Here is a 16,829-nt window from a genome sequence, read left to right as displayed (position 1 = left end):
AGAGTTATTTTGTACTCTGTGAAAGTGAAAACTGAAGTGGTAAGAAAATAAAAGAGATGTAAACAGCTAGTTGTTCATTGCTGTCAGTTTCGTGGCTTTCTCATCTTGTGCACTGTTTGTGAGCAATTCCCTTTGAGCAGAATTCATAAAACAACAGTTTTATGTTGACTGTTTTTTTTTTTCAAGGTTCTCCTGTAGTTGATCGATCTGTTCAAGCACATTGCAGTTATTATGCTTAAATTGCATTTTATTTGAGTCGGCTCTGAACAAGTCCCCTGTCGGTGAATAAATAGTGGCTTTTCTTAAAAAAAAAAAACACATTTAACTTAACAGGTAGGCCTATGGATGTTGAGATTTCTGTGGCTCAGTGAATTTACATCAAACCACATTTTAGATAGGTTTATTCCCTCCATTCATGCAACATAAAATCATTTGTTCAATAAATGCATGCAGACAGTTTTAAGATAAGCCCTTATACAGATTCAAGAAGTCATTAGATTGAATTTAAAAATATGAAATTTACAAAAGAACAAAATGCCCAGAGTCAGACCAATGACCTCTGTCTTACATATTTGCCCTTCTTTGAAAACTTGTGTCCCTCAGAAAGCTGTCCTTTGAAGGCTGTTTAGAGGAAGAACATTGATTGACTGGGAGCTTTCAGAGTCTGTGAAGTAGAGCATGCAATGAGGCCTCAGATAATGTTTAGTTCATATATTCAGGCATACTTTAAAGCCAGTTTTGCAATCTTCGGACAGCTCTTGTTGAGTGGCTATCAGCTCACTGCAGGCATTTTTACATAATATATCAAAATCCACCAATTCAAGCATAGATAGGACTATATATGTTCCAAATAACTGGGTAACCATTATCAAAAGATAAATGTAAGCATATGTTGCACTCAATTTTAGCTTTCTTTTATTTGTGTCTTTCTGTGTTAATGTTCGGATATTGCATTGCAGCACTTCTCATGCTGTCTTAATTAGGATGAATTGCTTGTGTTGTAGCATTCCTTATTTGTCAGTCTGAATAAAAGCATCTGTTAAATTATTAACTGTAAATGTTGTTACTTTTTATAATACTTTTTACATCTTGTACCTCTTCTTTTTCCAAGAATCTGTTATTATAATTATGATTTATTGATTCAAGTGTAGGTATTTTATGAGAGCGTATGTTCCCTCACCATAATTGCTCAATTTTCTCTATTGATCACTCCTTGTGTTTCAATAAAAAGACAGAAAATACTTTTTTCTCAGAAGGATTTGTTCTTTGTTTGTATTTTTACTTAATATTATAGCTAAGACATTTACAATCAAATAAAATATTATAAATATGTATAAATATGTAATTTGTATGTTATATATATGTAAATTAAAAATAAAATAATTACTATTATCTTTATTATACAAATATTTTTATGTGACGTGACATTGAATTATCACATTATTAATGAAGTTTTTGATCTTTTGTGTTGAGTGGCTAATTCCGATCAGCTGTTTCCCTGCATTTTTTTGTATTTCTCAGATGCAGTTCCACCTCTAAAGAGCACTTTAAAATGATTATAATTTAATACAATACTTTTAGATCAGTCAGTTGTATGGATCCATTATCTACAAATTGTGAATGTCCAAATTCAAACAGTATAGTACTTGATGGGCATCACATCACTTGTCATTCTTACCGGACAATACGATTTTCTGTGCTCGATCCTCTGAGCTCCTTTCTGTCCCCATGGTACTCATGTTCACAAGAAACCTACAGCATATGCCAATCTACTTTTGTAGGCACACCAGAAACGCTAATCGATTCTAACTTACACCGAGATAGAAATTCTCTTGGGTACTTGAAAATATAAGAGGTTTGAATAGAGGTGTACATACCTAGAAGAGATCTCGAAGGGCCTAAATGATTAATATCAGCTACTATATCCTGTAGGTAATTTCCATCTGCTTTAAAGAGGCATCTGCTGTCATCAGTCATATAGGGATCTTCAGTCATACAGTGGGTACGGAAAGTATTCAGACCCCCTTAAATTTTTCACTCTTTGTTATATTGCAGCCATTTGCTAAAATCATTTAAGTTCATTTTTTTCCCTCATTAATGTACACACAGCACCCCATATTGATAGAAAAACACAGAATTGTTGACATTTTTGCAGATTTATTAAAAAAGAAAAACTGAAATATCACATGGTCCTAAGTATTCAGACCCTTTGCTCAGTATTTAGTAGAAGCACCCCTTTGATCTAATATAGCCATGAGTCTTTTTGGGAAAAATGCAGTTTTTCAGACCTGGATTTGGGGATCCTTTGCCATTCCTCCTTGCAGATCCTCTCCAGTTCTGTCAGGTTGGATGGTAAACGTTGGTGGACAGCTATTTTTAGGTCTCTCCAGAGATGCTCAATTGGGTTTAAGTCAGGGCTCTGGCTGGGCCATTCAAAAACACAGAGATGTTGTGAAGCCACTCCTTCGTTATTTTAGCTGTGTGCTTAGGGTCATTGTCTTGTTGGAAGGTAAACCTTCGGCCCAGTCTGAGGTCCTGAGCACCCTGGAGAAGGTTTTCGTCCAGGATATCCCTGTACTTGGCCGCATTCATCTTTCCCTCGATTGCAATCAGTCGTCCTGTCCCTGCAGCTGAAAAACACCCCCACAGCATGATGCTGCCATGATGCACCATGCTTCACTGTTGGGACTGTATTGGACAGGTGATGAGTAGTGCCTGGTTTTCTCCACACATACCGCTTAGAATTAAGGTCAAAACGTTCTATCTTGGTCTCATCAGACCAGAGAATCTTATTCTTTCATGTGTCTTGCACTGAGGAGAGGCTTCATTCGGGCCACTTTGCCATAAAGCCCCGACTGGTGGAGGGCTGCAGTGATGGTTGACTTTCTACAACTTTCTCCCATCTCCCGACTGCATCTCTGGAGCTCAGCCACAGTGATCTTTGGGTTCTTCTTTACCTCTCTCACCAAGGCTCTTCTCCCCCGATAGCTCAGTTTGGCTGGACGGCCAGCTCTAGGAAGGGTTCTGGTCATCCCAAACATCTTCCATTTAAGGATTATGGAGGCCACTGTGCTCTTAGGAACCTTAAGTGCAGCAGAAATGTTTTTGTAACCTTGGCCAGATCTGTGCCTTGCCACAATTTTGTCTCTGAGCTCTTCAGGCAGTTCCTTTGACCTCATGATTCTCATTTGCTCTGACATGCACTGTGAGCTGTAAGGTCTTATATAGACAGGTGTGTGGCTTTCCTAATCAAGTCCAATCAGTATAATCAAACACAGCTGGACTCAAATGAAGGTGTAGAACCATCTCAAGGATGATCAGAAGAAATGGACAGCACCTGAGTTAAATATATGAGTGTCACAGCAAAGGGTCTGAATACTTAGGGCCAAGTGATATTTCAGTTTTTCTTTTTTAATAAATCTGCAAAAGTGTCAACAATTCTGTGTTTTTCTGTCAATATGGGGTGCTGTGTGTACATTAATGAGGAAAAAAATGAACTTTTTTCCAAAACTTGTAATGGTAACACTTAATACCAATAATAATAATAATATTTTATATATTAGCGTTACATTTTAATAGTTTAGGAAACTGAGTGTGCCTTCAATATTATTTGTACAATTTTCTTATTGAATTAGTGTTGAAAAATAATAAATAATAAAAATAATGACTTGAAATGCATGAAAATGCACATTATTCTGTTCGTTACAAACATCTATACCTATTGTCAAATAGCTACAATTTATGAGCTGAATTGTGAAGAAAGCTGTAAACACACATACACACCCTCAAGCCTGTTTGCTTGGGAAAAATGAAATATGAGGCACCTCTGTGAGTCATGGTAGTTTGGTTGGCGTGAGCTGAAGCTGTGAGGTATTTACAGGGGGTCCACTGCAGTGATACAGAAAGCTGTGACCTTTCCTTTAAGAACAGCCACTAAATCATTGTCTCTGTTGCAGAGTTTCTTAGCTGGCTAAGACAGAGTGGATGGCTATATCAAGGGATCTGCCTCGGTGCCTTTTGAAATCTTTTCGATTAATTGCAGGGGTGGTGGATGAAAGGCCAGTCACCTCTGTCTAAATAATCCTGGATAATGAAAATTCCCTGACAAAAGCAGTAGGAAGGGATGATGATCCAGTGCCCTAGACTCCATGTACAGGGGTAAAAATACATTCAAAGCACAGTAAATTTGCATTATTTTATGTATTTTTTCTCACCCAATGTTAAAATAATTTCTTCTATCCCCACTGTAAAACCAAACAGTGAAATTAATTAAATGAAGTGAGTTTGTTTCACTCAAATAATAATGAAAGTTCATTGTACTTAATAGAAAAAAGTTGAGTGAAATTTTATTGTAGTAAGCTGAACTTAATATGATTGAGTTGCAGCAGAATTAAATAAATGAAACGATCGGTTTGTGTGAGAAACCGAACAGTATTTATATGATTTTTTACCACTATGTCCAACCGCCTTGCGCATCCGGTTGGTGAGGTCAAAAAACGCGTTCTGATGACAGAAGTGATCTCTCACGTGTATACTGCATTCAGATCTCACCAATGGATGCGCAAGGCAGTTGGACATAGTGTTGTATTGGAGGTAAAATATTATATAAATACTGTTCGGTTTCTCTCACAAACCGATTGTTTCGTGTCTTAGGACATCAATGTGTCGTCACGAGCCTCAGGGTTTAATTTGGATTTGTTTGTGCATGTTTTTTGACTCTTATAGATGGAATTCCCATTGACGTGCATTATACGACTGAAGTCTGACTGCAACGGTTGGAGTTAAAAATCATCATTTGTGTTCTACTGAAGAAACAAAGTCACCTATATCTTGGATGCCCTGGGGGTAAGCAGATAAACATCAAATTTTAATTTTTGGGTGAACTATCCCTTTAACTAAATAACATAAAATGTAAAAAAATAAATAAAAAAATAAAAAAATAAAATGAGAAGAAACAAAATTATTTCAATAATATAAACACATGCGATGTGTCAAGCAGGGACTTCACTTTATATTTTTCACTGTACATTACTTCCAAAAACATATTTCTGACAGTATACAGTAAAATTACATATACTGCATAGGGTATTTTACTGCATATTCACATGTTTTAACTGTAGTACTTCTAGAGTCTTTTTCTGTAAATATGATCAACATGATTTACAGTGTGGGTATATAACATGTCATTAATTTTCCTGTAAATCATTCTAAAGGCCCATGCACACTAAGAACGATAACTATAAAGATAAACGAGTAACTATATTAGCATCCACATCAATGCACGATAATGTTCAGTTTTTCTCTGTAATCAGTGACCCTTATTAAATATGCGCTGCTTTATCATTAGCTGCATTTGCTTGAAAGCAGGTGAAGTCAACAGGCGAGCACTTCTCATCAGAGCTGGATTCTCGGCTCACAGGGCTGTGGGGAGGTCTCTGACACACACCTTCCCCAGTCATGCCCTGTTAGTTCTACCGTGAGGCGAAATAGAGGGAGACACGTTGCATCGTCCAGGGGCCCCATATCCTCTCTGGCAGCAGGCGTTTTTTTTCTTTTGGAACTGTCAGGTTGGTTGAGCTGGGCAGCAGCAGTACCTGTCTCCCGCTCAGTTTCGTCCCTCTCCGCCCTCATTGAGAATTCTGGTGCTCACCTGACAGGGCCTCAGCAGGGGCCTCCTGCCATCTGGCCTCATCTGCATGCTGGTACACCGGCAGCCAATGAGATGCTTTGGAAGAGCTGGGCTTTAATGTTGGTGTCTCCAGCGACTGACTCCAGTTATATCTCAGACAGCGGGGCTATAAGAGCTAAAGCGCTAAATTGCTGTCTGGAGATCCTCGACAGTTTTAAAAGGGAAAACCGCTAAGATGCTCTGCAGAGACCTGCCATCTTGGTAAAAATTAATTCCTGTCTAATCAAGCCAGCCAATAAAGCATATAAGCAGCTTAGCCAAGCCCTTTTCATTTTTTGGCTCTTAATGAAGCGTAGATATTATGTACATAAATATTTCTAGTTTTTGTTCAGGGAGTGGGCAAGTATATGACTGCTTTGTTCTTTTCAGCTGTTTCGAAAAGTTTCTAGAAGTTTGAAAAGTGCAAGCTCTGTATATGTAGCAAGTTGTGCTTGTATCTAGGATGTATTTTCAGACATTTAGATGTTTTGTCAGAGTTTCCAGACACCGTCACCGTTTGGCAGAGACCCTAGTAATGAGTTGGTAGTGTTGTAAATTGATCCGGATAAAATTCCGTGACTTCTCTAAAAAAAGAAGGAAAAGAAAAGAAAAAAAGTAGGTGAGCTTTTTTGAGTGAAGTTTAAGCAAGCAAAGTTTTCACTTTCGAAAGTTACAGTATATTTTTTTTAGACATTGTTCTATGGTAATACCATGTTTTAGACATAGCACCATGGTATTCTTTGAACAAACTTGGAGTTCCATGTAAATACCGTAGTACATGAATATGGTAATCATTAAGTTCTATGACATATAAATAGTACTATAGTACCATGGTATTAATCATCTGATAACATCACCAAGGCAACACCAGAACATTTTTGTAAATGTGGTTTAACACAATGTTATGGAAGCCTGTTTTCATCCTTAGAGTAAAAAATGTGAAATAAAGTCACATTATGAGAAATACAGTTGTAAATGTGAGAAACAAAGCTGAAATTGTGAGGTTTAAGGCCCATTCACACCAAGAACGATAACTATAAAGATATCAAGTTCTAAAAATCATTCTAAATATAAAAGAATAGCACTGTCCACACCACAGCTATAACGATAACGATATAGAGATACGATATTGTTGATTTCATTACAAATCAAAAATACATAAGTATTTTTGTCCAGCTGTTGAATGATAAAACACTGACAGCCAATCAGAATCCATTCTAATTGAAGGGGCTCGTGCATTTAAAATGGCAGACGACATTGCGGAGAAGGTCCAGAAAAAGCCACCACTTTTTTGACAAGTCAACACCCCTTTTGAAGGATACTTTAAAGAAAATGGATATATGGAAAACAATCAGTCATAACCTCTGAATAAATGGTGAGAATACGATGAGATCATTATGCTAGCAAACAGTGTAACATAAAAATTACCTCAGGTATCCAGCGCTAGTTTCGACAACATTGTCTTGCTTACTTTGAAGTGAAAAATACTAGGCGTTGTTTTTATTACACCCAGACTTCGTCAGCTACAAGCTATTCACTTGAAAACAGCACTCGAGGACATCTGCTGGTTAAAGCAGTGTAAAGAAAAGCAAAAACAAAAAAGTTATGGAATTCAAGTTGATTCCTCAAACCATTTTCGTAAAACAAGCGAACGAATTGAACATAGTGCTTGTGAAAATAGACATAAGGCTGTATCTCCGCAACGCTTTATGGTGCCCTGAGGCACCATGCAGCGTTTCGGCGCAGCGCCACCTACTGGTGCGGAGATATGAAAAATTGATATTTTTGCTTATAACTTCTGATGGGTTTGTCCAAAAATCATAAATTTGGTCTCGTTGGATTCGGGGCATCATGCCGAGTCGAATGATAACCAATTTTTCCATATAGGACATTTTGGCCGTCGGACATTTTGAATTTTGTGCTAAAATGCTGTATTTTACGAACGCATTAGCGTATCTTTATGAAACTCGGTATGGGTCATCAGCACAATACCCTGAAGGAGCCTGAGAAGTTTCGGACAACATTTACAAAAATGCTAATAACTTTTGATTGTATTAACCAATTGTAATGAAACTGGTCTCAGTAGATTCCTTGGGTCATGCTGAGAACATAGATATCAAATATGCCATAGTCGGCCGAACTTCCTGTCCGCCGTATTGTTTTTCTTTAAAAACCTACTTTTTCGAACTCCTCCTAGACCGTTGCTCCGATTTTCACCAAAATCGAAATGTATCATCTTCAAACCATGCCGACAAAAAGTTATGGATTTCAAGTTGATATGTCAAATCGTTTTTATATAGCGAAGTAACAAATTTGAGGCATGATGCAAAACACACTCTTGAAGCTGTATCTCTGCACTGCTTTATTGTATTCAGACCAAACTTGGTACATGTCATCACAAGCATGACCTGAGGCATCATGCAGTGTTTCGGAGTAGCGCCACCTACTGGAGTGGAGATATGAAAAATGGCTATTTTTGCTTATAACTTCTGATGGGTTTGACCAAAAATCATAAATTTGGTCTCGTTAGATTCGGGGCATCATGTTGAGTCGAAAAATATCCAATTTTGCCATATCGGCTATTTTGGCCGTCATCCAATTTGAATTTTGTGCTAAAACACTGTACTTTACGAACGCATTAGCATATCGATACGAAACTCGGTATGGGTCATCAGGACAATGCCCTGAAGGAGCCTGAGAGGTTTCGGACCAGCGCCACCTTGTGGTCAAAATTATAACAACATTTACAAAAATGCTAATAACTTTTGATTGTATTAACCAATTGTAATGAAAATGGTCTCAGTAGATTCCTTGTGTCATGCTGAGAACATAGATATCAAATATGCCATAGTCAGATGAACTTCCTGTCCGCCATATTGTTTTTCTTTAAAAACCTACTTTTTCGAACTCCTGCTAGACCGTTGCTCCGATTTTCACCAAAATTGAACCGTGTCATCTTCAGACCATGCCGAAAAAAAGTTATGGATTTCAAGTCGATATGTCAAACCGTTTTCATATACCAGAGCAAAGAATTTGAGGCATGATGCAAAAACGACTCTTGAAGCTGTATCTCTGCACTGCTTTGACATATTGACACCAAACTTTGCAAGTGTCATTGTCACCTCACTTTGACCATACCACAACAATTTGGACACAGTGCCACCTATTGGTCGAAAGTGATGAACCAGTAAATCCTCATTTTTGATCATTTTTCAGCTCTTTTACCTAAAATGATCTTAATAGGTCTTTAATTGCTCACTGCTGCAGTTAGCCTGATGCTCCCAGTCGTGTTGGCTTGCTTCTTGTGCTGTTTTTGTACTTGGCCCCGTAATTGCTGCTTGCAGCTATATTTATTATTATTATTATTTTTAGCAAGGATGAATTTAAAGTAACAGTAATATGGTGACCAGATTTCTCATGGTGCAAGGGGTGGGCAATATGACCATGATATTTTAATATATATATAAATTTTGTTATATAAAATAGAAATTTACAGATTACAAATAATACAACAAATATGATAGAGATACAAATTCATTAAACTTGTTTTTCAGATACAGTAGGTTTATTTACCATGTGTACATTTATTTAACATCTTTTGTTGTTTTAAGTTTAAAAGACCTCCGAAGAACAGGCGAATCTCAACATAACACCGACTGTTACGTAACAGTCGGGGTGTACGCCCCCAATATTTGCATATGCCAGCCCACGTTTCCAACATTATAAAAGGCATTAGACAAGGGCAGCCAGTATTAACATCTGGATGTGCACAACCAAATCATCAGACTAGGTAAGCAAGCAAGAACAATAGCGAAAAATGGCAGATGGAGCAATAATAACTGACATGATCCAAGATAACATGATATTTTTAGTGATATTTGTAAACTGTCTTTCTAAATGAGCATGTTGCTAATGTACTGTTAAATGTGGTTAAAGTTACCATCGGTTATTACTGTATTCACGGAGACAAGAGAGCCATCGCTATTTTCATTTTTAAACACTTGCAGTCTGTATAATGCATAAACACAACTTCATTCTTTATAAATTTCTCCAACAGTGTAGCATTACCCGTTAGCCACGGAGCACTATCAAACTCATTCAAAATCAGAAGTAAACAATATAACAGTATACAATACTCACATAATCCGACGCATGCATGCCGCATGCATGACGAACACTTTGTAAAGATCCATTTTGAGGGTTATATTAGCTGTGTAAACTTTGTTAAGGCACTGTTTAAGGCAAGCGCGAGCTCTGTGGGCGGAGAGCACGGGATTTAAAGGGGCCGCAGCATAAAATCGGCGCGTTTATAATGATGCCCCAAAATAGGCAGTTAAAAAAATTAATTAAAAAAATCTATGGGGTATTTTGAGCTGAAACTTCACAGACACATTCAGGGGACACCTTAGACTTATATTACATCTTTTAAAAACATAATCTAGGGCACCTTTAATGACAGTAAACTATTTAATTAGGCTACTGTCCCTTTAAGACCAAATTCATGGATGTAATATATAGTGACATATCCTGTTTTCAGACACCTGTTTACGTCCACTTAAGCCATAACCGACTGTGTTTATGTGAGATACCCCACACGATGGACATTTTGACAACTTTGTGGCGAAAGGAGAACTGATCGCGCGCAAGAAAAGAGAGAAAGCGCGCGCAAGAGAGAGCGCTTCTGGTCTGTCATTCAGCGCGATTCCGCCTATCACGCCTTCACTAAACAATAACGAATTGTGATTGGATGGTAATTTTGTTCTATGATGAATTTATTAGGCTGTTCTTCCGTGACAGAACACTACTACTCGTTCGATGATCACCCAGTTAGTAACTAAATTTTAGAAAAGATGAAATACGGGACAAAACATGATTTTTTTTTCTTAAGTCGGGACACTAAAAATAGAGCTGAAATACGGGACTGTCCCGGGAAAAACAGGACGTCTGGTCACCCTAATTTATAATGTTACAAAAGTTTTCTATTTTTTAAATAAACGCTGTTCTTTTGAACTTTCTATTCATCAAAAAGCCCCTGAAAAAAAATATCCCGGTTTCCACAAAAATATTAAGCAACTGATTTCAACATTGATAGGCTAATAATAAGAAATGTTTCCTGAGCAACAAAACAAACAAACAAACAAACAACAACAACAACAAAACCATCAGCATAGAATAAGTTCTGAAGGATCATGTGACACTAAAGCCTGGAGTACTGATGCGGACAATTCAGCTTTGCAATCAATGAATAACATTTTAAAGTAAATTAAAATGGGATTAAATTGTAATGATATATCACAATATTACAGTTTTTACTGTATTTTTGTTCAAACAAATTCAGCCTTGGGTGAGCATAAGAGACTTCTTTCAAAAACATTAAAATAATCTTTAGTGCAGTTAGCTTAGCTATTTTTTTTAATTAATATTTCATTAAAAAATGTTGTTTTCAGTGTTGTTTTTTTATAGTGTTTTTACTCTCGCCTGCACAGCAAAAGGTTTCCTCTTGATCTTCCATCTTCTCTATTTTTTTCTTCCTTTTTGCACTCAGTAGACATCGATTGATGCCATTATCGCCGTTCACTTGTGGAACGTGAAGACCGCAGAAGTCTCTGCTCTGCTGCTTGACTGAGCGTTAACCTGTGAGTTTGACCCAGTTTTCTGGCCTGTGCGCGTAAGGTTGGCGTGAGTTGCGTTCAGTCCTCATTAATCACTTCTGTTCCTCGCAGGGCTTTGTGTCATCATTACACACTCACCTGCTCCATCTACGAGAGCTCTGGCACATTTGAATATTCCATTACCTATATGCAAATGCTCTGACTCTGCCCTAGGTTATGATTTATATGGGCTTGCAACAGACCTCCACACACATACTTCTACTTGTGAACAAATCCTCCAGGCTGAGCGAGATCACCTGCCACATTAAGGTCTCCTGAAGTTATAGATTATTCATCTTACAGCTTGTGTTACGAGCATATTGTGTGGCAGCGCAGATCAAAAGCGTGGTTGTACCATAAGTGTGCACCTGATAAGCGCAGAAGCAAATTAATGTTCTCACTGACACCCAATTGCCCACAACCAACCTGACTGATTTTCTTTGAGTATGAACGTAGAATTCTGCTACTTATTCTTCACTTTCAAAATTGATTAAGAGATCAAAAAGACTAATTCAATCTTCAAGGAGCTGTTTTTTCCATATTAAACTGGAGGAGCATATACAGCTCACAAGTCTGTTGTTGTATTTACAACCAATTGTAGAAAGGTAATGCTGACTGTTCAAATCATGTTGTATAAACCTGAATGGCCAGATTAGAGCTTTAGAAAATTTAACGTTCCCCAATTATGCTATTTTAAAGGCCCCTAATATTGTTTTGGAGGTCTCCTACAATAGGTTTACGTGCATCCGACGTCAAAAATATACATTGCAGCATCACCTTTTTTCTCACAGTGTCTGAAACGGTTCGATAAAGGATTCCGTCTCTCTAAAACCCTCCCTTCATAGGGTCTACTCTGCTCTGATTTGTCAATTGTAAACGAAATGGTCATTACCATATCTGAATTTCAGCTCCGGAGGCTTCCTCAACACTTGTATACACAGTGATACGAAACAGTAATGAGAGAGTCGGTTTTACCATATCGGTTCGAGTCCTCATCCTTGTGGAGCTGCTTTCACAGCTCAGAAAACAGCATCTTCTCGACATGTCAACAACATGAACCAAACACTTCCAGGCCTCAGCAACTACTAGTGTTTGAGGGCGAGTCAAAGTAGATGTTGTTCGTGGGCAGCCAATGAAGACCATGGGCTGGCATTATGCAAATTTGTTACAAACCTACGTATGTTTGCGCATGCAGACAGTAACGGCCCGTTTACATGACACCGTTTTCAACTAAAAACTTTTTATGCGTTTTGGACTTTCATTTACATGACAATGGCATTTTGAGGGCCTCTAAACACAAACATTTGAAAACGGGTTTCAAAGTGCAAGTTTTTGAAACCGATACTGTTATTGTCTCTGTGTAAATTACAAAAAAAAACAAATTTTTGAAAATGGTGACGTAATGCGTATTTGCGTAGTGTTTCTTTAGAAAGTGACATCGCCAACTACTGGCCTGTCGTGCATAATGCAGTGTTTTTAATCATTCTCGCGGATCCGTATGAACGGGGATGGTTTTGACAAAATTGTCATCTGTATGCAAAAAAAAAGCTCAAAGGAAAAACTTTTTCATTTTTTGTACTTTGTTGTCGTGTAAACATACACTAAAACTGGCTTTAATAACGAATAATTTCAGGCAGTTCAAAATTGGCTCTTTCTTTTAGGAGACAATACCTTCTTAGACCTTTTACATTCCCATGAAGCTATATTACACACTACATGAAAGTTAATATCTGAAAAAGCATAATGGGATCAATTTAAATTGTGAGTAACTTGGATGGGATGACATATTGGGTATAGCATGGCACCATTTAGACCACAGTGTTTAATCCAGTTAAGCAATTTGAAGTAAAGGAAGTTACTGAGGGGCGAACAGAACTCGCTTTTGAACACAGTGAAACACTGCTCTCATTATGTATTCTGGCCTTTTATCTCTTTAACAGAGAAAGCGGCGAAATCGATATGGAATTAGAAGAGAGCAGAGTCCTGAATTATTAAGAATTTTAAGCTCTGGATGCTTTGAATAATATTGTTCATTATTGCAAATTAACATTCATTTGTCTCTTCCTTTCACTCATGTTTTGTCGCCTTTTAATAATTTCAGTGAACATTTTCTCAAAGAATTGCAATATTCTATCTTTACAGAGGTACATGGGGGACAACAAAGCTGCTGTGCAATGGAAGAGTTAACCCCCACCCCAAGCCCCCACATGCTGCCACATAAAGACACTCTCAGACATGAACTTGCTTGCGATGTTTATTTGAAAGTACAGTACTACAATTACTCAACTTCAATGGGCTTCTCTCTGTGTTCATGATGTGAAGTCTTTAAGTGGCGTCTTAACTTGTTCTGCTTTGAGGCATGGAACATACTGTGGTCTCTGTTCATTACCCACCGTTGTACTGATGAATCCATGGGCGAGATACTGTATGTCTCGTCATATTTTCTTGTCTACACCAGACGCCACGGCCACACCCACACCGCAACAGTGTGGCTGTTGACTGGATGTGACAAAGTGAATGTTGCAAATATGTTAATTTTTTTGTGTCAGAAGTTGCCCGAGCGCAAACAGGGCATCAGTCTATACTGTCAAGGATTTGTCGTGTCATGTTGTGTCGCCCCACATCCAGTGTAGACAGCATCACCCATTTTATAATGGGTTGTATTTGCTTTTGTTGCATCCCTTGTGTCTGGTGTGACACATTGTTTTGGTAGTTGCAGACTTTCCAACATGTACGCATTTTTACCTCAAAGTACGCTGGTACGATTTGTCACTCTAAACTACGCAAAAACCTGGCTCTGTGCACGCATAGTACTCAAATCAAGCAAAAGAAAAAAGTTCGACCAATCATAGCGCTGGGTTCATTTCCCCAAATAGCAATCGGGGATTGACTGACAAATGTGTAGGCTAAGGCCTGATCATTAAAAAGAGACTGCAAAGCCCTCCTTCCGCTCCCGCCGTCTGACAGTGACTGAATTCTCAAGCGAGGAGAGTAGGCACACACTTTTAACTTCCTTAAAGAAATTAGTCCACTTTTAAATAAACTTTTCCTGATAATTTACTCACCCCCATGTCATCCACGATGTTCATGTCTTTCTTTCCGGAACGAACGCGGCGCCAGTTTCGTTTTTTTTCCTTTCTCCGTAAGTAGAATAGGGAAGGCGTAGGACATTCAGCGTAAGCGTTTTGAAGAATGCGGAAACAAGAAGTACGTTCAAGGCTATATTTTGTGTTTATAAAGCATAAACTGTTGTATTTTCTATCGAAAATGACCGATCGTTTCGCTAGATAAGACCCTTATTCCTCGTCTGCTATCGTCTAAAGCCCTTTGAAGCTGCACTGAAACTGCAATTTGGACCTTCAACCTGTTGGTAGCCGTTGAAATCCACTACATGGAGAAAAATCCTGGAATGTTTTCCTCAAAAACCTTAATTTCTTTTTGACTGACGAAAGAAAGACATAAACATCTTGGATGACATGGGGGTGAGTAAATTATCAGGAAAAGTTTATTTAAAAGTGGACTAATCCTTTTAGGTAAACAGGTATAAATTGCTCAAGTAATGTTGAACAACAAATCTAAATAAAATTGAAATCGCTATATGGGTTAGTGATTATTAAAGTGCTGTGATGTGTGAATGACTGACAAGCACGAGTCTGGAGAAACAGGCGTTTATGTATTTATTCTCAGTGTTGAGAAACGTATAGCCTACATTTGTTGCGTTACTGTGTTAATAATAACTAAAGTACCTAATTATGTTACATAGCCTACTTATTTTGTATGAAAATTAGCACATTAGTTACTTTTGCATTTAAAAGTACCGTTGTCTCAGTGCTGCGCGAGCTCTCTCTCATAAACACAAACGCGCGTGCACACAGAGAGGGAAGATCATTGTCAAATGAAAATTTACGTTCTAGGTTTAAACTTTGTTCTTGCTTGTGTTATTTTTCTGTCGGAAAGCATTTTGAATTATCCATTCGTGTTTATATTCTTGAATACTCGATTCGTTTTGCTCTTATGGGTCCTGTCTATTCATTGTCAACTGTTTACTATAAATATGTTTGTATTGGCTAACGTTTATTCCGCGAATGTTTCTTGTTTATAATGTGCAATGATCAAATGCAAGGACAGCACGTTACAAAATAGAAATCCTTTTTTTCTGTGGGATTTAGTATCATATTAGGATATTGGAATGGAATAATACATTATTTTAAATGAATCACATGTAAACTCTAAGTGTTTTTACTGTTTTCTAAGGGTTTCTTGTTTTCTAAGTTGTCAATACAAAACCTGCATAAACGACTGTCAGGTTAGTCGTTGTATATAGCTTACTTGAAATTGCAAATAAAAAAATTATTTTAGTTCATATTAAATAATTGATTGCGATTCACTTGTGGTTGTCAGTTTGTATAAGCACACATTATGCACTGCAATATTAATCATGATTTTAAAAAATGCTTTTGAGCAAGTGTGAAATATTTGAATTGGGTCAAATTCAAAAAACGTAACAGTCAAATTTAGATTTATGAAGATAGGTGTGTGTGGGTGTGCGTGTGAGTATGTGAGTGTGTTTTGTGTATTGCATTCTCAAAAATGTGGTACAACATATTTATATATATATATATATATATATATATATATATATATAAATATGAAGACGTTGATTAGCTTGTTCGGGTGAGGTAAACTCTACAAGACAGTGGGTGCTTCTCAATCAGCTCCCTAGTTCAGTACCAGGGCACTGATCAGGGAGTCAGCCATTTTAAGGGATGTCTCAATCACAAAATGCTTCCAGTACCGTCCTTACCAGTGCCCGAATTCGTGTATACGATATACGGATTCATGACCTAGGGATCCCTCCAGGACTGACGTTGCCCATCTTTGCCCCCCCCCCCCAGTTTTATAACTTTGGGCCCCCAGTTTGGGAACCAATGCTTCTACAAGATGATTCATTTTGTAAAGTAAATGCTTTATGTGATAAATTAAACTGTGAGGAGTGGACAGAATCCCATGTGTTATTTCAAGGTCAATATGCTGTTGAGTTTAACTGATTGTAGCTGCAAGTATTTATAGTTTTACCAAGCAGGTGGTGTCTTTGTTTTTCTTGTCATTGTAAACTGAAAACAGATCCTGAAAATGGAGTCAGAACAATTAGAACAATTACATTTTCTTATGAGAATAAACTCAAAAAAAGCTATTAAAATGAAAAGAGAAAGATACTAACAATGACAAATGCAAATGACCAGTCTAATACATTTGATTAAATTTTTTCATACTGTTCTCTTAGAGATAATGACAGGCTGCTTTGAAACCATTAAATTGAGAATATAAAAAAATCTAAATAATTAATGTAAACAAAAGCTGGAAACTGTGGAAGAGAGATCTTGCTTGCAGTTGATGTTTTAGTGTAGAAATAAATTGTACAAAAAGAGAGCTTTCAGTTAATCTGCAGTTTTTATTTGACCTTTTTAATCATTAATTAGATTTCATCTAATGCATACACATCTGCAATT

Source organism: Megalobrama amblycephala, linkage group LG19 (assembly GCF_018812025.1).
Source record: "Megalobrama amblycephala isolate DHTTF-2021 linkage group LG19, ASM1881202v1, whole genome shotgun sequence".
Classification (NCBI taxonomy): Eukaryota; Metazoa; Chordata; class Actinopteri; order Cypriniformes; family Xenocyprididae; genus Megalobrama; species Megalobrama amblycephala.
This window is presented reverse-complemented; position numbering follows the sequence as displayed.